Source organism: Lissotriton vulgaris, chromosome 2_1 (assembly GCF_964263255.1).
Source record: "Lissotriton vulgaris chromosome 2_1, aLisVul1.2, whole genome shotgun sequence".
In the NCBI taxonomy this organism is placed as follows: domain Eukaryota; kingdom Metazoa; phylum Chordata; class Amphibia; order Caudata; family Salamandridae; genus Lissotriton; species Lissotriton vulgaris.
The window spans coordinates 72,313,558-72,337,075 of NC_141687.1; positions in this window are offsets into that span (position 1 = coordinate 72,313,558).

Below are 23,518 nucleotides of genomic sequence, written 5' to 3' on the forward strand. Positions count from 1 at the left end.
CTGGTAAGTAAGGTTTTATGGTGTGACACACTAATACACCAATAGGCAAGCCACAAAAACCAGGAGTCGGCTGACAGTGTCTTACAGACTTTGCCTGTTAACATAGTTACATGGACCAATCACTGGTGGAACTTAGCAAACTGTTCACCAGGAGGAAGGATGCTCATAGCATAGACTTCATTTGTGTTGAAACTCCACGTTTCCGAAGATCGGTCTTTAGACAATTCTGTCGTCAGTTGTGAAAAAGTAATAAGACTTCACTCTTTAACAATTTCTGTAAGTAAGCAATCCAGTGTTAGTGGTGGGTCATTGGTGAAAGTGCTCTTAATAAGTGGAAACACTCTACAACACCACCTGCAGACACATAATTGTAACTCTGATGCCAAAAAACACCATTAGGCCATGTATGACTCCCAACCCTATTCACCCACTGAATGGGTTTAGCTCATTTACACATTTGTATATTTATGCGCCCTTTGTACCACCGAAGCATCACTTTTTTTTACGCTTTGGTGGTGCAGTGTGCTGGCCCATATTTACAAGGCCACACAAAGCCACCCTGCATGGCCTTTCATGGCTTGTAAATATGCCCCCCTTTCACTCATTACTTTGCGTGAAAGGGGTGTTCCATGGCTGTTGCTGTAGGTGTTCTCATGTAACACCCATGGATTATGATGAATTGCCAGATTAAAATGGTTTTGTAAACCTGGAAATGCGTCAGAATCGAATGCCTCCCCAGGGGAGGCGTAAAAGTGATGCAACGAGAAGAAATACCTTTATGACTCCTTGTTTTTTGCTCTTTCTATGCGTGCTGCACTGAAGGAGGAAAACACCATCAATGATTGTTTTCATACAGGTAGGTGCCCCTTCCTACACAAAAACAATCAACCCGGCAACACAGTCACAGTTGCACCATGATGCAAGGGTACCTAGGCTGACCTTAGGCGGCCTATTGTGCAACAGTGTGGAGGAAAGCACAGGGATGCTTCGTATTCTTGTAAATAGGATGCATCCCTACACTTTCTTAATAATTTAGCTTTGAGCATGAAGATGGCTTGAGGTCCGTGCTGCGCCATTTTCAAGTAAATATGTCCCTCAATCTTAAATTAGCAGTTAGATTTTCACACCACCACAGATTAAATACTGAGGTGCCAGCAGTGGCCTGCACTCCCAGTCTGAAAACTTTCCTGCAGCACAGCAGTCTGTACACCAGACCCCTGCAGCTAATGTAAACATTGAACAGCAGGGAGATGTGAGCAAGAATAGACCTTGGTGGTACATGAAGGTCATACATCTGGGTTAGACTTGGCTCCCTCCACCCAGAAACGCTGACTGGGGCTAGAAAGGAAAGATTTACAATATGCTGCATGCTGCATTGAAGGAGGAAAATGCCATCAATTATTTTTTTCATGCAGGAAGGTGCCCCTACCTGCACAGAAACAATCAACCCGGCAACACAGTCACAGTGCACCATGATGCAAGGCTGCCTGCGCTGACACTAGCCAACCTATTGTTCGCCAGTGCAGAGGAAAGCACAGGGATGTGCTTTATTCTTGTAAATAGGATGCATCCCTACACTTTCCTAATAATGCAGCTCGGTGCAGCAAAATGGCTTGCAGCTCCGTGCTGCGCCATTTTCAAGTAAATATGCCCCCCACTCTTTAATTAGCTGTTGGATTTTCACAACTCCACAGATTACTAAGGTGTCAGCAGTGACCTGCACTCCCAGTCTGAAAATTTTCCTGCAGTCTGTACACCAGACCCCTGCAGCTTAATGTAAACATTGAACAGCAGGGAGATGTGAGCAAGAATAGACCTTGGTGGCACATGAAGGTCATACATCCGGGTTAGACTTGGCTCCCTCCACCCAGACACGCTGACTGGGGCTAGAAAGAAAAGATGAACAATATGCCAATAACTTGCTAGCAAATCTTATAGTCTCTCAGTGGGATCATGACTGAATGGAATAGAATAGAATTCAATTGAATAGAACAGAATAGAACTTAATATGAAAACATGCATCACCAAAACCAGCACAAGGGTCTGTTTTTGCTGAAGGAAGTATAAAGACGGCTATCCAAGATAGGGATTCATGCATTAGATGAGGATCCTGAAACTTCACATAGTGTCTGACTATTTTGAAAAAATATTTGGAAGGATGGTTTGAAGGACAAGAATGCTGACTGACAGCATCCTCTGATGAGCTCTTATCTGCTATATCAGGACCTTTGAGCTTCCTGCAGTAAAACTGATTCAACCGAGCTCGGGGGGAGGGGGAGGGGGGGGAGCTCCAGGCTGTGTGCCTTCTCCTGATGTGACAGACTGGATTCAGAAACCCTTTTCTTATCTGTTGCAAGTATGTAGGCATGGGCCCGAAGAAGCAGGCGATATGTACACATGTATGGATGGTGCAAGCATAGCCAAAGGCAGCAGAGAGATGTCTGGCATCAAAGACAAATAAACCATCAACGAGTGATTGGAAGGGTAGCCGAGCACTGAGAGCCAGAGTGGATTGTGACAGAGCTGTGATGCAGTGTTACTTAAAGAGGAGTTTCATCTACCATGTAATACATTAGAGCAGAGTTGAGGGGTTCTTGAGGATACAGGGATGTTGTAGCTCATCATGGGTGCATACATGGAGAAGACCTTTTGCCTTCTTTTAATTATTTTGCACTTCTTCAGATCCAGTCTAATGGTGTCCTGGCTTCTGGTGAGCTGAGAGTCAATGGGAAGCCCCACAGTTACATCAGCCACTTATGGAGGTACATATCCCAGCTTTTAATAAATAAAAGAATGAATGAATGAATATGGAGCTTGTAAAGCGCTCTGTCACTCCCAATCGAGCACACAGATTGCTCTCCCCCCATGAGATAAAACTGGTGTGGGCCTTCAAGGCCTGGATTCTAGAGCTCATGTGTTCTATAGTTGCACTGTGGGGATACATGGATATATCAGACCAGGCTCATAAGGTACATTGAATGTTACAGACCTATTGAGTTCATTTTTAATAGCATTCATATAAAAGTGATGGCTCAGGACGATCAAACAGTTCCTCGTGTATAGCTTGAGTGATAAACTGGATTTGTCACTATTATAAGTTATCCAATACGTGACTTTTGACACTACCAAACTGATTAATCTACATTTTATTTTTATCATAATTTTAGATCTTGAGGCAACAATTTATGGATGCTTTAATTACTTAATTGCTTGAGGGGTTATGCCATTGATGCATAATGTCCTGAGGTCATGTGTCAAACAACATAGTGGAAGGAATTCTGTAACTAATGTGATGTACCAGTGATTGCTCAGATTTCTCAGACTGGAATGAAGCCCAAAGCTGAAACTATTTTTTAGCATTCCTTTACAACTTTGCGCTTTTATGCAGGAGATACCCTAAGCGTTAATGAGTATTCCCAATTATGGGTCCCGTGATGACTATGCCACAGGACTCAAACATCTCACTGATTAGGCCCAAGTAGGTGAAACCAGTTTGTGGTTGCCTGTGTTCCCATCTGGAGGACACTTTGTCTGAAGTTCTGGTTCAGTTTTCCTATATGGCATGGTTAAGACTGATATGCAAGTGTCTTGTCTCCATCTAAAGTGGTTCAGTGGGTGGAAAATAGTGAACTGCAATGCAACTGGCTGAGATTCTTCAAAAAAAAATTCCATTACCTTTTTTCTTCAATAGATGCTCTCAATGTATACACCCAGATATGGCTGCAGGTTCACTTGGCCAGAGTCAACCTTGGCCTGGGATTGCCTGTGGTCTATCTGGAGGGCACCTGGTCTGGCATTTCAGACTGGACTGTTCCTATTACAGCAGGAACAAGACTGACTGCATATGGCTGGTCTCTGTCTAGAGTGGTACAGTAGGTGAAAAGCGATAAACTACAACACATCTTGGAATGATCGCAAGTGGCTGCAATTTATTTAAGCTTTCTTTCCAATGTTCTGTTGCCTGGTGCCCTGTGCTGCCCGTGGGACATTCAAGCTGATATGCCACATACCCAATAGTAGTCTCCATTCACCCAGCCATGCTTGATTGCGATACTTCTTTAACAACATTGTTGTGCATTGGTGGTAAATGTATTACTCCTGAGCGACTTTCCAAAAAGGACTCGCACCATCTCTGAGCAGAGACTGGGATATCAATCTCCGGTAATATAGATATCAAGACCTTTATGCTCAACCGCATCGAAGGCAGCCGACAGACCTAATAGGACAAAGGTGTCAAAGATGCCCTTATATGCCATCATCCAAATATCGTCCAAGACCAATGTCAGGGCAGATTTGGTTCCTGAGCAACTTTCCAAAAAGGACTCGCACCATCTCTGAGCAGAGACTGGGATATCAATCTCCGGTAATATAGATATCAAGACCTTTATGCTCAACCGCATCGAAGGCAGCCGACAGACCTAATAGGACAAGGGTGCCAAAGATGCCCTTATATGCCATCATCCAAATATCGTCCAAGACCAATATCAGGGCAGATTTGGTTCCATGTAAAGGTCAGAAACACAATTAGGCCAGTCAGGCACCAGAGTGTTCCCCAGATGGTCTGAAATAATCCAGCTGACACGTTTTTCCAGGATTTTCCCTGCAAATGGTCAAATAAATATTGGTCTAAGACAAATAAGGACTGATGGGTCTACAGTGGTTTGGGGATGAACGTTGCTTTTTACCATTCAAGTGGCACCGTCCCCTTGGACAGAGATAAAATACGAAATGAGCATAATGTGCCTGCTAAAGGATCAATAAATTATGGCACAATTCAAAAAGGAACAAATCAAGTCATGAGCCCCAAGAAATCGCCAAATTCATATTCTTGAAGCTATCAAGGCCAATCTGGCCCAAACTGGAGAGCACCGGAACGGGTAGGCTAAGTCCGCACTGAGAAGCCATGGAATCAAACAAATCGCCAGAAGAAGAGTCAGGGCTTGGGCATGGGCATTGCTTGTTCCAGACAGCTAACAATATTGAAATGTTTCTTCTCAAAGAGTAAGGCGGAAATATCACAAGGTAGTTTCATATGAGAGAAGGACTGCAACATACATGTGCTATTTGTAATTGTACACGCAAAAGGGAAAACGTTTTGACTGGGAGTGGCATCTTGCAGATCTCCCTAGCACAGAATTCGCCCTTAGTACATTTAATCAGACTTTTTTCGTGTTTTAAATGCCGCCTTAAATTCTAGCTTTACCTAAGGAGCTTCATTGTCTCACCTACACTTATCAATGGCTTTACCTCCTCTCTTGGTGACTTTTCATGTATGATTGGACCATAAAGCTGATAGCTTTTTGAACGATTGAATTTGTTTCATGGGAGGAACCACTTTTACCCACATATTGTGGTACTGCCCAAACAAGGAGGGATCTTTTGAAAAATAATTTTTAAATCTAATAAAGTGCTGCCCACTCCAATAATTAGAGAAGCAGAGGGGCAGTCATAAGATAGACCCCTATAGATGCTCTCTATCGTTGCTTTACGGAAGAAACTGCCGCAACACAAGCATCATAAAATAGATCAAAGGCATAATACAAGAGCACAGACTGGGCAATTGCTTTGCTTCATTCTGTTATTTGAAACATACAAACGTTTATCTTATCAATAGAATGTGTAGCTCTTTCATTGGAATAACATAATTCTGTAATAACCTGTAACCAAGAACAAATGACTGAACTATGCAAGATAATAGTCACTTTGGAATATTCTAGAATAAAAAACAAAAAAAAGATTTCCAAAGTTTGGACCTCTTTTCTCCTCCGGGACATTTAACAATAACTAGGTGGACAGTAGTAAGGATTCCACGGACTCTGTGACAATGTGGGAAGTCATATGTACACCCCTTGGCAGATGCCCAGTCTTCCTCATGACCAGCTCTGCACTGTTGGCAATCGCTCCCTCTAAGATCCCTTTAGACCATCCACACAGCAGGCTTGTTTCCATCTGCCTCCTCTCCGGTGCTGGGATCCTAGTGCCACGCCTTTATCAGCTCTGGAGTCTGGTTGATGCTGTCAGTGTTTAATGTGTAAAATAATATGTACAGAAGCCCAGAGACTTTCTTAGGATCCTTAAGGTCAGGTTTGAGGACTATCAAGGGCGGCTGCCTCGTCTTGATTCCACCATGCCTCAGTTCTCTCTGATAGTTGTTTTTATCAATGCTTTCTTCCTGCTTTTGTCTTCCACCTTCATTCACGAACTTGAATAAACACTGGCTCTTGGGCTCTAGTAGAAGAGATCGAATACCTCACTTTGTGGGGCTCCCAACAACCTCCCCCTCTCCCCCATCCCCCCTGCGCAAACTTGGATCTCGCTCAATGATCTGAGATTAAGCAAACAAGTAGTTCTACAAATGTTCTAACACTTGATCCTTCCGCACAGCTGCTCAACAGGAAAGCTGACACATGGAACTTCTTAACAACTTCTGCTGATTGCCCGCGGTCCAGCCATGGTACCCGCCTCTGTGTTAAACCACAAACAGCTTCAGAGTTGGACCCAAATCCATCATTTGGATTTTACGTAATTCCCTGGCCCTCGACGCTTCCTTGTGGGATTTCCGTCCAAAAGATAATGTTTCTTTTGGCCGACTATCAAACAGCCGGAACATCAAAACTAGTTTTATAATTTTTTTGTTGAAAATGTTTGTGTAACAATTCACCGTAACTGTATCATCAAAAGACAATAGATATCATCGAAACAGAATGATATTCGTCAGGAGAAATTATACAAAGAAAACAAGCTGGGAAGCGCACAATGGAGACCCTGAACCACAAATGACATATAAAGTAAAAAAAAAAGCGTAATGACCATAGGGTTAGGGCCACATATAATCGACTTATGAATGTAGCTAAAATAATTTTGCCAAACAAGCATAGAATATGATCCACAGAAGCCAATGCCTCAACTGTTTTGAAGGCGTGCCGCGTGGTCATAGTAGTCACTGACTTAAATGAGTGTTATCACCCCAAACATGTGACTATCCTAAGTTACAGGTCACAGTCACAACCTTAAGTAATGCAAGTGTCTATGCTCCAGATGCACCGGTCCTTGTGACGTTTAACCTGCTGAGGACACTCTGTCATAGTCTTTTTGTCACAATGGGTCCCAACTAGTGCGGTACCCTTTAAGTGTACGGTCCTTTCCATCATCCTATAAAAACCTTCACTCTGTATGCAAAACAAAGCAGGAAGGAGCTAAGAGAAATGAGGAAGTGACTGCAACTGGAAGCTGTGATAGGTGGAGATTATGAGGTCACCGATAGCCGTACTGCTATTGGCTTGATGCCTGGCCAATGAAGGGACTTACGTATGAACAGAAAGCACAGGATTTCACACCATGCAAAATAGATGCATTTAACAATATGGGCGTCCAGTTGCTCAGTGGACTAATGTGATGTTAGATTGTGCCATGGCATGTCATGAATGGTATGGCAATACGGCGCTGTCATGTGGGGCTACAGTCCTTCCGCTCTGGAACTCCCAGGACACCTGTAAATCACCTAACTCAGGGTGCAAAGCCATATTCAGGCATTAGGGGGGACAATGCTGACAGGACAATGTCAGCAAGCGCCTCCCCTTGCAAGCACTTAGTGCCATGTTGTGAATACTCTGACCGTGCTTGTTCAAGAGCGCTTCACATCAGTGACGGAACCTATCAACACATAAAATGAAACTTTTACAGCATTATGTGCTTCACTACAAGATGAAAATCATAATACAAAGTGCTGTTCAAAAAACATATTTGTGAGAGAAAAAACGAACCAATCTTACCAGTGTTCTTACTAGTAGAACTGTAAAGCTACAGAAAGCATGATACACCCTAGCAGTTGGAACGGCCAGACCCACATCAAAAGGACATTGGCCTAGCTATGACGCCAAGTCTGCAGTGTACTATAAAAGTCCGTGCTTTTGAACTTGAGGCTTTCTAGCCTTTCATGGAGCAGGCTGCTGATGGAAACTTTTATGCTGAGTCACTTTATAACCTTATTGATGACTTGTTAATGGGGTTACTAATGATGATTCATTCACTTTCTTCTGATGTTTCTCCAAACTGGACATCCTCTTTTCATCCCTCCCCTTCTCCCTCTTCTGTTTCTTCAGTATGTACATCTAGGGTTGTAAATGTAATTTGTTTTATATTAAAAACTTACTTTATGTAGCAATACTTTCAATGTTGATATGTGCATATAGATTTAAAAGATTTCAATTTGGTAAAGTTATCGATATTTGTTTTGAAATAAAACTGTTTATTGGTGTTTTACAAAATATATATAATACCCATAATGCATTGTACTGGTCACAATACAACATGGAAATGCATTTTTTTAAAATGAATTACTAACCCTGTGCATTATTTAACACTATAATATATATAAATATTTTTTATTAATTATGAAGCCTTATGAAAATTTGGTTTGATTAATTAATATCAAACATGTGAGCAAAACTACAGAAAGTAACCACATAATTTTGTTTAATTCACCTGGACAGAAAATAACATCTCTGAATTTCCCATCATCCAGCTGTACAGGAAGTGCCATCACTGGCTTCCAGTCAAACCATCATTAAAAATGAAGGCAGGCAAAAGGAGTAAATTTCCCATCATTCATCTGCACAGGAAATGACATTACTCGTTTCTCACCAAAGCCATCTCTAAAAGGAGCCTGGTAAGAGGATTTTAAATCCCATCATCCATCTCCACAGGAAGTGACATCAATGCATTTCTCATCATTCATTGGCACAGGAAGTGATATCACTGCATTTGCCATCATCCATCTTCACAAGAAGTGGCATTAATGTGTTTCCTATAAGCTTTCTGAACAGGAAGTGATATCACTTCAAGCCTTCTTCCTCCTTTAATTAGTTCTTCAGGGTGTCCCAGCAAAGGGCAGACACAGACAAGAGCTTAGCTTGTTTGTGCTTGTTAAGAGTGGACAATGACAAGCATATCACCTATTTGGGTCTGTATTGAGTGGACAGAATATTGGGCGCAGCCTGTTTGGTCCTTCATGCTATGCAAGCAAGTAACATTCAGCTCCATAGAGGTGCTGACATGGCATTTCTCATTCTCTGCAACTTAGAAAGCCACCTTTCATCTCATCTACAGGCGTCCCAGGCAGAATAAGAACTTAACTGATACATTCTCAGAACCCCTTGTTACTCCACCATGCCCAAACCAACATCTTGGGTCATTTCAACCTTTCAGACAATACAAGCTCAAAAACACAAGAAACACCCTCCTCAACCTCATCTACACTTTCAGCGTGGTACAACATGTCACTCCACATACTTCAAAGACCGCAATCTCAGCCTTGTCTTCTTAGTATCATCAGCAATCAAATGCAAACCACCAGTAAACCTGGACGGAACTGACCACTTAATCTCCCCGCTCAGCACCTCATCCGAGGTCAAACCAAAAGAGAAGACCAAATCTTCAGATTGGTCAAAGACTTCTCCGTAGACAACCTAATGTATGAATTTATCACTTAACTCCATGGCCAATGCCAACACTCTTCTAAGCAACTTCAACTCTTTTTTGACTGACTGATAGCTTTTTTGAAAGCTATGTAAATATCCACACCCCAATTAAAACACCCAATTGCAAGTCAACACTTCAGCACCTTGGTAGTCCATAGACTTGCTGAAAATAAGTGATCCCACTACAGACAGGAAAGATAATGGATGAAAAATAGAACTCTAGATGACCTTTTGATAATTAAGTTCCTCCGCACACCACACAGACAGCTCATCACATCAGTCAAAGCATGTACTATACTAGCTCCATCAATGACGACACCAACAGAAGCAGAACACTTTTCATGACACTCAGGCACTGCATCTAGTATTTGCATGACCCATCTATTCTTCACTCTGCATAAAAGTGCAATGCATCAACTTCTTCTACAGTGAGAAGGTGCATAAGATAAGGCAGCATATCGATGACACCAAACCGCCTTTATCTCTTATGCCCACCCATTCCATTAGAATGCTGCAATGGTTATCATTCAAACCTCAATTTTTTTGCAGACCTTGCTGACAAAGTCAACTCCCGCAAAGTAATTTAATTAAGAGTTTCTTCATCAAAGCACTCTCTGGTGGTGCTCTCTTACCCCATCTCACCTTTGTCAAAGCTTTTCTTACTCAAGGCATCTTCCCAGATGCTCATAAGACAGCCAATGGCCACTAACTCCAAAAGAAACATATAGTAGACCCTGTTGACCTCACCACATACTGGCACATCACTCACCAACCATTCATCAGCAAGATCACTGAAAAAGAGGCCTGTGTTCAACAGCTTGATCACATTAATGCTAAACATTTCTTGCACGACTACCAGTCTCCTTCAGATCACACTGCTGCATGGAGACCACTACCTTACATATTATAGACAATGTCCTCCTGGCCACAGAGAAAGATGGCCCCTGCCTCCTGATTTTGCTGGACTACTCAGATGCCTTGGACACAATGTCAACTATCCCTCACTCAAATGCACCCTGAAGCCTTGAATGGGATTCACAGCCAATGTCATTCATTTTTAAGTAAAGAAGTAAATTATTTATTGCATGATTAATAAAAATCTTTGCTATTGGTCTAAAAGTAGGCGGTTGAGCACTTTTGCAAAGCACATAAAAAAGCAAAGGATAAAAAAGAAGACATTTCATTACAATCGCATTAGTATAAAAGCATATCAACATTGGCAATGTTAATAAATATGAAAGAAATAAATATGTGCAAAATGAATCTTGTGCTATCCTTAAGCGAAGAAAAGTTAAAAGCCCAGGGATTCATGTGAGGCACTGTCAGAGTGTGATTTTTGTTCTTGCAATAACAAGAAAGAAAAACTTTGTCAAAGATTCGCAAGTGAAGGTTCTTTACATGTAAGAGTTATTCACAGATCATAGTTTTTCCAGTTCATGGACTAACTGCTGGGTGTAGCGCGATATTTGCTAATTTCATAAAGCGAACCAGTCTGCAGGCTAATTGAATGTCCTCCCCGCTAAAGCATGCCAACAATGCCTGTCGGCGCGTTCGCAGACGTCTTTGGTTCCACAGCTGTGTTAGTTGTCTCCTTTGTTCGATATCTAGGGCTTTGCAGCTGCATAGCAAGTGCAAACGTCCTCCTTTGGATCTTCACAGAGTCTGCACTTTGTGATGAATTCCAAGCGTCTCCACAGGGGAAGATGTTCTTTTGTTGGTATTACCCCATCCTCAAATGCAAAAATGATTCCTTCGCCGCCCATGAGAAGCCAGTGCCTAGGTAGCCCTGTGGTTAGGGCCTGGTGTAGCTCTGGATCACGAACCACCCGCGAGTCCTTCTGGTTAATGCTGCTGTATCTTCTTCCAGGGATTGCATCTTCACAGTTTTGTTGACGAGCCGTTTGAAGCATTTGTGTGTGCAGCTTGCTTCCCAGAGGTCTTTTAGCACAAGGGTGCTTATTGCTGCTTGGAGATTGACCATTGCGGGGCTGTCCATGTTTCTTTCCAGCTCTTTCCATAAGTAAGTATTCAAGGTGCCCATCTCAGCACTCTTTACTTTGTGCCAGCATTTTACGTAAGCACCCTTACGTGCTATTTGTTGTTTCTGTAGGCCAAACTCAAGCCTTAGTTGAGCTGGCGAGGTGTACGGCGGGAGACTGAAGAGTATTCGCATTGATTTTGCTACTACTTTATCTAATGTTGGCTCGTCTCTCCCTCTCATACATTCGCTACCGTAGGTTATCGATGGCAGTAGTCTTGCATGTAGAACGTCTAGCAGAGGAATTAGATTTGGACCTGCTATTTTGTTCTTAATGCTCTTTAGTGCAATGGCCAGTGATATCCCCCTGTTCTTAATTGCCATTTTTTGTTGTTTGAAAGAGCCTTTCGAGTCAAAAATGATGCCCAAATATTGATATTCTTTGACTGTTTCCATCCTCTGATCTAGCAGAAACCACTGTGGGTACGGCTTTTTAAACTTTTGATTTCATATCATCACCTTTGTTTTCCCTAAGTTTATGCTTAGTCCGTTCTTTTCTGAGAAATTGCTGGTTGTGTTAATAAGGTGTTGAAGGCCAACAGGGGTTTGGCTTATTAATATTAAATCGTTCGCATACATTTGACAAAGTGAGGCCCCTTACCTTTGGAGCGTGATGATTGCTTTTGTCAAGTTCATCGGAGAGATCGGACATAAAGAGGTTGAACAGGGTCAGTGCGAGGACGCACCCCTGCTTCAGACATAGTTGTTATTTTCCTCGATAGACAATTACCTGCCCCCAGTTTTATTTGGATCCAGGTTTCTGTGTGCAGTAAGATCAGTAGGTTCAGCAGTTTGGGGTCGGCGTTCCAGCTTGAGAGCTTGGCACAGAGTTTCCCTCTGTCTATGCTGTCAAATGCAGCTGAATAGTCAATGAAGCACACATATAGCGGTTTTTTGTGTTTGATTGTAGAGTCTATTAGCAGGGAGAGGGCCAGAATGTTTGTTGTTGTCCCAATGTTTTTTTGGAAGCTGGTCTGGTTTATGGGGATTAGGTTTTTCTTTGATGCCCAAGCTGTTAGTTCTTCTAATAGGAGCCCCGAAAAATATCTATATCAATAAGGGCAATGACCCTATAATTCTTTGCTTCGCTCCTGTTGCCTTTTTTATGAATCGGGGCAATAATTGATCCCATCCAGGAGCTCGGGATTTGTTCTGCCACCCAGATTTTCGCAAATAGTGGGAGCATTTGCTCAGTCCATTAATTTATTTCTTGCTTGTAGAGGGCGGGGGAATTCCGTTTGGCCCTGAGGCTCCCTCTTTCCGGCCTTCACAAATCTTCCCTTGATCTGTGATATTGAGCCTGAGAAGTTGGTCTCCTCTGCTGGTAGCTTTTGGGCCTTCGTATTCTCCTCCCGGACTTCTAGGTCTTGTTTTACTTTGTCGATTTCATTATTGAAATGGTTGGTTAGATATTTTGCCCAGGTCTCCTCCGTTATATGGGAATTTATTCCTGGGGCTTTAGAGTTCTCAATTTTGTTGACGGTATTCCAGAATCTCGCGCTGTTATTGCTTCTGGCATCGTAAAGCAGTTTCGCCCATGTTTTTTCTGTGGAGTCCTGTTTTATTCGCCACAGGATCTTATTCTTGTTGATCTTTAATGACCTCAGTTCGGTCTGTAGGTTCTTGTTGCTCCCGTTTTTTCCGCAGACCGCGGAGTGTTCTATTAATTGCAGTTTTTATTTGCATTAATTTGCAAGTTCGGGGTGTCTGAGGAAGAGTTTTTGGGTTACTTGTCAGCCAGGCATGTTGCTCTTTTTGCCTCATTGGTGCGAAGATTTCTTGTGAGGAATTGCTCTTTGAGTTAGCTAGGCCAAAAGTTTTCAGAAAGGTTTCCTTCGTCATTCATTTGTTTTCCTCTTTCTTTCTAACTAAGACCAGAGTTATAGATGTTGCACCATTAGCATTAGCCTGATTTTTAATTATTTCCTGTGTTCAGGTTAAAATTTGTTTTTCATGTTTTCATGATATGTGTGCACTTTTAGCTTGAAAAACAATGTTTTCCTGTTAATTTATCAGTAGCATAACAGACATGAATCTGGCCGAGGTTCAAAAGAATACCTTTGTTATGGGATCATCAGTTACACATGTGAGATATAACACTGATATGTGCACAGAAGTGACACAGTTAGAGAATACTGGTACTGGCTGGAATTTTCCATTGCATTACTGTCCTGCTTGTGGTATACAATCGGATTAGACAGTGGTCATTTTATTGACTATTCACTGGGTTCAAACCTTTTAGGGTAGAGAGGTCTTCTTCTCAAGCTGCCCAGAAAGACGTCTGAGTCAAGATCACCACCTGCTGTACTTCCTGAACCTACATTGGACTCAAGAAGCATAAATTGAGATCAGCTGAACTCTGATCACGGAAGGCTTACTCCTCCTACTTGTCTTGCTGGCTTATGGTCTCACAACACAGAGGCCCTTTGTGTGGCAGGTATGCAGAGTGATAATTGTATTTATTTATAAAGTTTTATATAGCACGAACACGATCCCGAAAAATATCAGTGCTCTTTACAAAAGGAAGGAAAAAAGATAATAAATACAATATTGACATCAAAAAAGCATAATAAGCATGAATAATTACAGTACAAAGGGGTCAAAGGAGAATAAAACAACAGCTAATACATACCGGGCTAAGAAGGGGGCAAATGATGAGGTATGGGTGAGTAGCATCAAATGAAGGTCTAACAGTTGTGGGATCAGAAATTTCGAGGAGGTGATAAAAAATGACCATTTAAGGTAAAAACTTGTTCATTGGGAATCTTTTGGCTTCCAGTTTGAAAGCAGCATTGGAGGATATTCAGCGTACTTCCGGAGGAAAAGAGTTTCAGATCTTCGGGCAGCAACGGAGAAGGCTCATTAGCAGGTTCTCTTTTTGCTATAGATTTGTGGTTTCAAGAGCAAAGAGTTTGCACTTCTTGATGGTCTACCACCCCCAGGTAGTTCAAGTCTTTGCGCTAGATAACTGGGGAAATTGAGATGGGGGGGCTTTGTTTGCCAGACAAGCCATCTGTAGCTGAATTTGAGCTTTGTAAGGTAACCATTTAAGGTATTTTAGGACTAGGGATATGTGCGTGTTTCTTTTAGAACCTGTAACCAGCCTAGCCACTGCGTTCACATATGCACTTAGTGGAGCCAAGGTATATTTGGGGAGATCACAGAGCGTAGCGCAGCCATAGTCAAGTCTCGGCAACACAAGTGTTTGGACCTCCTGCGTGAAGTCAGATTGTGGAAGGAATGGTTTGACATTTCTGAGTGTCCTCCTCAAGTGATTAGCTCCCCTGATCCACCCATATTGCCGATATGATTCTTCATGTTCAGATGCTTGTCTAGGGTGATTCTGAGAGATTTGGCTGAATCTATAATGAGGGGGAAGCAGTTGAAGGCAGTGAGGTGATTCAACCAAAGGTCTGCCTTGGGGATGTGGTTCAGAGGGGAGATGAGAAGGAATTCTGTTTTGGAGGTGTTGAGCAGGAGGTGGTTCTCGGTTAACCAGTTTTGAGTAGACGTTAGGATAGAGTAGAGTGAGATGATGTTATCCTGGAAGGAGAGTTTCAAATAAAGTTGTGTATCGTCCGCATACATATGGAAGAGAATGTTTGTGGAATTTAGTGTATTAGCTAAAGGTTCCAAGAACAGGTTGAAGAGTATAGGAGATAGGGCGGACCCTTGAGGGACCCCCAGGAGTACTGGGGAGGGCTGGGAGAGAGTGTGGTTCAACTTGACTCTTTGTGATCTGTGGTGGAGGAAAGACGAGAACCATTGTAACACCTGACCAGAGAAGCCCATCCTGTTCTTCAGAATGAAAATGAGGTTATCGTGATTGACCGCGTCGAAAGAGGAGGAAAGGTCAAGGAGGATTAGGAGGAAGGAATCATTTTGGTTGAGCATTTTTAAAATGTCATCCAAGATGTGAATGAGAGCTGATTCAGTGCTATTCCCCCTCCGTAAGCCATATTGATTCTGATCTTGGAGTTGGAAATTCTCTATGTGCACAGAGTTGGGATTCAATGCAATTTTCTAGGAGTTTGGCTAGGGTGGGGATGTTGGATATAGGATGGAAGTTGTTGAAGTCAGCCCTATCAGCATTAGTTGTTTTTAGTATTGTTGATACCTGAGCTGCTTTTAGGCACTCTGTAAACAAGCCCTGTGACAGCGAAGTGTTTACAATCCTGTCCAGGTGGGGATGAGGACATTCTTCATTTCTTTGAAGATGGAAGGAGGCAATGGGTCGGTGAAATAGACAACGACGAAACATCAGCCCTCATCCTCCTGGACCTGTCAGCCGCCTTCAACACGGTCTGCCATCGCACTCTAAAGACACGCCTCCTAGTAGCCGGAATTCAAGAGAAAGCTCTTGACTGGACCACTTCCTTCCTCTCCGGCAAAACCCAGAGCGTCCGCCTGCCACCCTTCCGATCCGAAGCTGCCAACATCACCTGTGGCGTCCCCCAGGGCTCATCCCTCAGCCAAACGCTGTTCAACAACTACATGGCCCCCCTCGCACAAGTGGCCCGCCATCACGACCTAAACATCATCTCCTACGCTGACAACACCCAGCTCATCCTCTCCCTCACCAAGGACCCGCACACCGCCAAAAACAAACTCCACGAGGGAATGAAGGCCGTCGCCGATTGGATGAGGAGCAGCCGTGTGAAGCTGAACTCGGACAAGACGGAGGTCCTCCTCCTCAGACCCACCCCCTCAGCCTGGGACGACTCCTGGTGGCCGACCACACTGGGAACAGCACCAACACCCAACGACCATGCACGCAATCTAGGATTCATCCTTGACTCCTCCCTCTCCATGTCTAAGCAGGTCAACGCCGTCTCCTCCTTCTGCTACAACACCCTCCACATGCTCCGCAGGATCTACAAGTGGATCCCGACCAAAACAAGAAGAACGGTGACACAGGCCCTCGTCAGCAGCAGACTGGACTACAGCAACGCACTCTACGCAGGAATCCCAGCCAAACACCTACGATGACTACAACGCATCCAAAAACGCCTCCGCCCGACTGATCATCAAAGTCCCCCGCCGCAGCCACATCCCCCCCACCTGAGAGACCTACACTGGCTCCCCAATGAAATGAGGATCACCTTCAAACTCCTCACCCATGCACACAAAGCACTCCACAACGCAGGACCAGGCTACCTGAACAGCAGCCAGCTCTGCTCCGCCAGCCTCGCCCTCGCCGCTGTCCCCCGCATCCAACAAACGACCTCCGGCGGCAAATCCTTCTCCTACCTCGCCGCCAAGACCTGGAACACCCTCCCTACCCACATACGGCAGACCCAAGACCTACTCGCCTTCAGAAGACTCTACAAGACCTGGCTCTACGAGCAGTAGCAACACCCCCCTCCCCTCAGCGCCTTGGGACCCTCACGGGTAAGTAGCGTGCTTTACAAGTACTCTGATTGATTGATTTAAATAATTAGATGCCTTGATACTCTGAAGATTCTTTGTCCTTTTTATTGAGGGGAGTGAAGGTGCCCCCTGATGCATTGTTTTTGGTGTTCAGGCTGAGCTTCTCAAAGAGGTCAGGAGGTGGTGCGGACCCCGATAATGGCAGTAGAGTTTTTTTTAGAAGCGAGTTCAATGTTGATGACACTTGCTTTCTCTGTGAAGAAAGAGGCCAGTGTGTTGCAACATAGTGGGCTAAAAGCATGGGCGAATTTTGCGAATCTGGCGTTCGGGAATTTGCGTATTTGCGAACTCGCGATCCGCAAAATCCGCGAATTCTCGCGAATTTGCGGATTGTTTTGTTTTTATAGTGTTCGCAAGGGTTTCTGCCAGTTCGCGAGGATTTTGTACCAGTTTGCAATTGCGAACTTACTTACTAGTCGGCACGCAACGGTCGCGACTATGTTGTTTCTACGTCTGGTTCATCATCACAGGTTCACAGCACCCTCTGTTTCAACACTGCCACCCTCTGTTTCACCCATGCCACCCTCTGGTACATCAATGCCACCCTCTGGTTCATCATCATCACTGTAGATTATGGGGGGGAAAAGCAAGCACACCTGCCCTGCTTCAACTGACATGAATTAATTTGGGGTTGATTTATTAATGTGTCACTGTTTTAAAATTCCAGTCTGGCACCTGCTTCCTTATCTGTAAATTGCTTTCTGTTGCAGGGCAATTTTTATTTCCAGGACCTTTGTGGCCTACTTGTTTCTATTCTATGATCCTGCTGTGAGGGTCAGAGCAGGGTCATACAATTGTTGCAACTAGCAACTGAACTTTGGAGGGGCCCCAGTCAGGAAGCACTACAGGGAATGGTTACTAATGATGAATTTGAACTTTTGCACCTGCTGAGTGCTTTCAGTTTAGCAAAACTCGTTTTTCTGCAGAACAGCAAATGTAATGCCCCAAACAAACCTACTTGTGAAAGTTGATTTCTAATCCAAAAGTGATCCAAAGAAAGTCAAAAGGCCTCAAATCCAAAAAAGGGCAGGCAAATGTCAACCTGAGGAGTTATTCTGATAAAAATCATCATTTTCAGAAGGTATATGCTGCTTGCTAGTGGATTTCTTGTGCAGAATTGCAAATTTTATAATTTTGCGAGTGCGAGATTGTTGCTGCCCTCCGCACCTACATGTTCGCAATTGCGAACTTACGCCGCACGCCGCAAAATTGTATCACCAAGAAAAAAAAATCCGCTGCGTGCGAATTTGCGGATTTTCGGTAAATTCGCGAGCGTTCACGGATCGCGAATTTACCGAAAATCCGCAAAATCCGCGAGCGGAACGGATTTTCCGCCCATGCTTAGTGGGCTACCTCCTGAATCAGAGTGGTTTAGAGCTACCACTGATTGCTGTTTGGCCAGCTCAAAAATAATTGTAGCACTTTTCCTGTAGGCTATGTTAGATTATTTGTATTCTCTTCGAATAGTGTATAAAGACTGGAGAGACATTCTGAGATGCCAGATTTGCAAACCTTGCCATGATTCAGAAACATAGAGTACATTCTGAACTCAATTGACTAACCTTATGGCCCTATTTAGAAAATATAACTAAATATACTCTACCATTAGTGAAAAGGAAATTCTGGGATTTTACGTGTCAAAAACACGAGGATACTAACAAATCCTACTAACCAAATATTTGGACATGATAGCTGAACCCAGCTGGGAATGCTACTTTGACTTGATTTCACACCCAAGAAAAAAGCCCTTTTCCGATGTTCAGACTAGACCGATTGTAAGTCCATTCCTATACCAAATCCTGTCCCAAAGTCTGCAGCCAGAGAGATGGGACGTGTGTCTGTTCTCTTGGGGGCCAAGAGACGTTGATGCATTTTATGTTATTCTGTGTCAAGTCTTTAGCCCCCTGTAGGTGCTGCCTTCGACCCCTGCTGTTAAAATACTGTACTGGTACTTGTAAGGATGCATTTAATTGTGCTATAGATCTATCAGGCTGCAGCTTTACTTATATACATTGTCTGGAAGGGAAAACGATTGTTACACCACAGGGGAAGGACAGCAGCAATCCTTAAGTTAGAGATCCAACGGAGCTCATTATTATATGTTATTTATGTCTAGATCATTGTTGTTTGGAGCAAATTGCTGATAGCTGTTGTTATTGATCCAAATTACATTTGCATTCTTTTCTGACAGGAAGGTCTAGGGCCTTGATCAGAGCCTACAGGCACTACGTCATTAGTGAACAGCAGAGGTGGTCTCATTGCGGCCCTATAAGGCGGCACATGGTTGTAAAGCTTTTTCTGGTATTGATACACTTTCTTTTCTAAAAGGATCTGCCTTGTATTAACCCCTTTACTGAGGCGGCTATTCCGCCGCAGTGCTAAGGGGTGGGGGGGCCGCGCAGCGGTCCCGTGCTCGTGACGGAACCGCTCCGTCACGGCACGCGGGTGAGCTGTGCTTGTGACGGAACGGTTCCGTCACGGCCCCGCCCGCGCTTCAGAACGTTAGCGCAGGCGTGGAATTTGCGCCGCGCAGGCGCGGCGAGAGGGCGGTGACGGAACTGTTCCGTCACCAGCACAGCCCACCCGAGGCTTGTGACGGAACGGTTTCGTCACGAGCATGGGAGGGGTTAAATAGGCCTGGGTAAAGCTTGAGGCGTTTCATTCTGCAGAATCCCACGGAGTTGTCAACAAATTCTGCCACATTCCATCGAGTTCCATGAACGGTCAGTGTATTGCTCGGCCAACACTAATAAAGTCCCCTTAGCTGCTAAGTGTCGTTAGGGGCCAAGAAACCCAATTGTTGCCACAAGTATGTCTCGCACAGAGGGATGGCTGAGATTTTTGACAGAGTCCTTGCCCCCTGTCTCAATTACTCCGCAAAGGGGTCTTCTGGCCCACTACTGTTTGGGGGATAAAGTCTCCTTGGCAGCTGAGGGTCGTTGGGGGCCAAGAACCCCTATTGCTGCCACAAGTAAGTCCCCCAGAGCGGGATTGCTGAGACTAGGAATAACATGCTTGTAAACTCCGCTCCGCCAGTGGGTTGGCTGAGTTTTTGACTAATTCCAGGTTCCAAGCACAGCCGGGGGAGCAGAATTTACCTCCTACCCCTAGTATTGATGCATCTTAGCTGTCCTGCATAATCGCTTTTAATGCTCTAGAATTGGCAGTAGCAGATGATAACTAAATTTAGGCCCCGGGAGACAGCTGCAACACCACCTCCAAACTCAAACACCAAACAGGGCTGCCGACCGCCCACCAGATTACGAGTTTCCTCATAGTCTGGCGGGCGGTCCTTGGCATTCCCGCGGCAATGGGAAGGTCAAAGCCCATTCCTGCACGGCATGGACTGTGAAGTGCATACTGTGCAGGAAAGGGGGTGAAAGCAGACAGGGGGGCACATCATGTGTACCCCTGCATGCATCCCATGAGGCTGGGAAAAAGTAGGTCCGCCTTTGTTTCCTCACCTCACCCTTTCCAATCCAGACCCACCGTCGTGGTTAGGGTAGGCCACAGCAGCACCGCCAAGCATATTGTGGCCTCATGACCACAGTGCAAGGGTTTGCGGGTCCTTGGCAGCTGCAACGGCCCTCTTATATTCTGACCACCGTACTGGTAATGCGGTAGTCGGAGCACTGGTGCGGCGAACCCTGCTGCCTGCCGCACCTCCACGATGAGTTTGTCAGTTCTATGGACTGAAAAACTCATAATTAGGATCTTAGTCTAAAGCCTTTATCTACCTATGATGGCAATCGAAAATAGCACTTTATTTTGCTTAATGCCCAAATATATAATATCCTTTCTAGCTAATTCTGCCTCCTCACGGTTGCACTTTCTACGAATCTTACACAAACAAGCTTTTGAGGCTTAACCCTTAAAAGCCTTTTGGCTGGCATGGTTATCAATCGTTTTTAGCTTGCCCACCTGCTTGTTGTATAGTCACCACACTACTTCTTTTTTGGACTCACAAAGTAATTAAAAATAGCTCCAGTGTTTTGTTATAGTTAGATATGACATTTCTTGTCCTGGTTCCTGATGTACTTGTGTTTTAATACATCTATCACTTGACTCATTGTGACTCCCTATAGAGCCTACCTATATTTTGTTTGTGCTGTAGCGTAGGATGGAAGACAGAGCTATGACTCTGAGGGAAGCCATGCAGACAATTTGTCCTTCAAGGTGTCTTAAGCTAGGCATTTAGCACTGTGCTCCCTTTCAACTAAAGAAAGGAGGCATGCTAGCAAAGGGAGCATGTGGGCAGGAGTGTTTTCTCTTTTTATTTTACTGTATCATTTCGGCCGCGTCCTGTACAATGATTATATAGGTCAGGGTTTTGTACTGTGTATTTTATGTTTTTATTATTGTATGGCTTTACTGTAACACAGAATCAATTAACTTGATGATGATGGTATAACGAGTGATAAGGATGGACCAATGAATTAGGGAATCTGGTGCTGTGAAACATTATTGCGTTCACTCTCCTAGTCACCCAGATAATGGTAATCTATTTCCCCCTCTAGAGGATCCCTCACAGCCCAATCATGTTCATTTGCACATGCACTTTAGGGGCAAAATGCTGGTTAGGATTGCTACTGACGTAACATGATATGTTTTAAGGTATTTATGATTTTATAGATTTTATAATTATTTTATTTATGTGATGTACTTTTATGGTTTCTTTAAAAAAAACTGATAATGATTATTACCACTATTACTAGTAATTTGTTTCAAGTGGTCTGTGGTTATAGCACATGTACTAGTTTGTAGAATACTGCAATAAATGTTTCTTATCCCTAAGAGAGCGGCTGTTTCGTTTACCAGAGTACAGAACTTCTTAGATGAAAAGGGGCAGGATGCAGTCTGAGTTAAACCAGATCCGCCTTTATCATACATAGCGCATTGAACTCATTGGGCTGGGCAGGGGTCTAAGCCCATAGACTTAGGGTATAGTACCTAAGAAAAGAACATAACACCAGTTTGTCCACATGGGCACCTCCAGGTTCTTATATATCCCCATCACCTGTGGATTTCACCAGGATTTCCTAGTGTACCCTGTCATCTTAAACCTCTACATGGAGCTGCTTCGAGCTTTACTCATAAATATATACAAATAAATGATGGATGGAATGCTTGACTTAATCTCAGACACTGGTAAGTATTCAGGGCAGAATCCCAGTCCATTGTTATTTTGCACACCAGGCCATCTCAGTTTGGAACTCTCCATATGCAAATCATTCTTGACCCTGCTTCAGTAACAACCGTCAAGCTTGAAAGGCTAAACCAGGTTGTCCCTCAACCAGAACACAAGCAACTCAACACTGGCTTCAACCTGATTGGGGCTTATCAGTCAGGTGCAGCTTGGTTCCAGTGGCACAGTGAGCTTGGGACCCAAGTCTGGGTAATAGCTGTCGCACTTACGTCATCACGCCGAAGTATCCAATAAGAAAAAGATGCACCTCTTTAAAGAACACAACATCAGGACACGTTAATAGGTCACAAACCTTCTACATCTCCTATCACTCATTGTCTTTATGCTTGTCTTCAGCCCTGTACAGCACTCTGCTGACATTTGGATGGGTTTGCACTATAGCAATACCATGCAGATACAGAGGATGTGCTGGCAATGAAGAGTCCATGTCAGACACTCGTAGAAACTGCTTGTGGAAACAAAGTGCTCTCAGTTGCCTCTGCTACCTGGGTTGGTGATGGATCAGATGATAGAAATCCTTTAGTGGCATTTGTTTTTTTTCAAAGGATTATATCTTTTTCTTTGGTAGGGAAGCGTAAATTGTCTAATATTTTTATATTTCACCACAGGTTTTGGTTATGACTCCCCAGCACTGATGCAGTCTTGAATACACAGCGTAGGGGTTGCCTTCAAGGGATTTTTTGGGCCAAAATATTTCACAAGTTATTTATAAGAAATAGATCATAGGCCCGAATACTTTTGGCCCAAGCTAAACAATAGCAAATCACCATATAAATTTGCAGTGACTTTTTGATTTGAATAAAGCACTAAACATTACATAAAGAAAATACATAAAGAATGAAAAAGAATGAAAAAGAGCACAGAAACCGGTGTATAAAATTTATTTTTCTTCTTTATAATTGTATTTTAAAGAGGTTATTAGAGTGTATATGAACAATGTAACAAGAAGGGAAACAATACACACTAAAGACACCTTCACTGTAACATTGTGTAACGCTTTTCTTCTTTGTTGAAATTGAATACAAACAAATCATGAAAGAAAAAAGCGTGTTTTTTTTCTTTCATCATTTGTTTGTATTCAATTTTAACAAAGAAGAAAAGCGTTACACAATGTTACAGTAAAAATATGGAGGCTACCGATAAAAGTTTGTCGTTCATGTGCTATATCCCCTCCCGCAACACCCACTCAATCTGCCATCACCGGGTCATTGTCATGAGTCCTTGTACGGAGTTTCCAAGACACCTGCATAAAGCCTTGGGGGTTTTGTAGTTCGGCAGTCTATAGGTCATTCTGCTTGGTCCTTCCATTTGGAGCCATAGGTATGGTGCGATTTCTGTAGGACAGGTGAGTAGGATCAGGGCTCT